A 946-nucleotide genomic window follows, 5' to 3' on the forward strand; every position below is an offset into this window, starting at 1 on the left:
CTCTCCTGTCTCTCTCTCTCTCTCTCTCTCTCGCTCGCTCTCCATTGCTTTCTCTTTTGCTCTTTCTCTAGTGTGGTCACTCTCTTTATGTTGTGTTTGTGGGTGGTTGTAAGTATGGAGGGTAGGTAGTAGAATATTATATTTGTGTTTAACATTTTTTCTTCTTCACAGATCTAAAGAAGATGTACAAGTTTTTGTCTGTTCAGCAGAAAATGCACTTCTATAAGAATAAAATAAACTGTGTGTTATGTGCGTGATATATATCAGCAAAGTACCAAAGGATACACCTGCTGAAAAATCCTGATGAGATTTCTGTTCCTGTTCTACCTAGAAGCTAATTGGAGTCTTATCTCAAGTGTCATTTGAGACTCCTACTGACCCCTGCTCCTAAGTCTTTAGAAATAAATGCTGGAGCAGATATTTTATCCCTTTAAATATGCATTAAACACTAGTTTTGTGATATAAAATGTTTAATAATGTGCAATTAAACAACTTTACAATATACTGTCATTATTTATTAATATGGCTGCACCATTACTTTTATGGAGATTAAAACTTTACTCTTACATTAGTTGTTTTAAAGGGAAAGTCTACTCTTTAATTGTTATTGTTTCAAAAGATAGATAATCCCTTTTATTACCCATTCCCCAGTTTTGCATAACCAACACAGTTATAATAATACACTTTTTACCTCTGTGATTACCTTGTATCTATGGCTCTGCAAACTGCCCCCTTATTTCAGTTCTTTTGACAGACTTGCATTTTAGCCAGTCAGTGTTGACTCATAAATAACTCCACAGGACTGAGCACAGTGTTATTTCCATGGTATACCTGAACTAGCACTGTCTAGCTGTGGAAAAACTCAAAATGTACTGAGATAAGGAGGCGTCAAGTAGACTGTCCCTTTTATTATTTTTGATTAATTTAAATATATTGCATTTTATGT

This window comes from Bombina bombina, chromosome 12 (genome assembly GCF_027579735.1).
Source record: "Bombina bombina isolate aBomBom1 chromosome 12, aBomBom1.pri, whole genome shotgun sequence".
NCBI classification, from domain to species: Eukaryota; Metazoa; Chordata; class Amphibia; order Anura; family Bombinatoridae; genus Bombina; species Bombina bombina.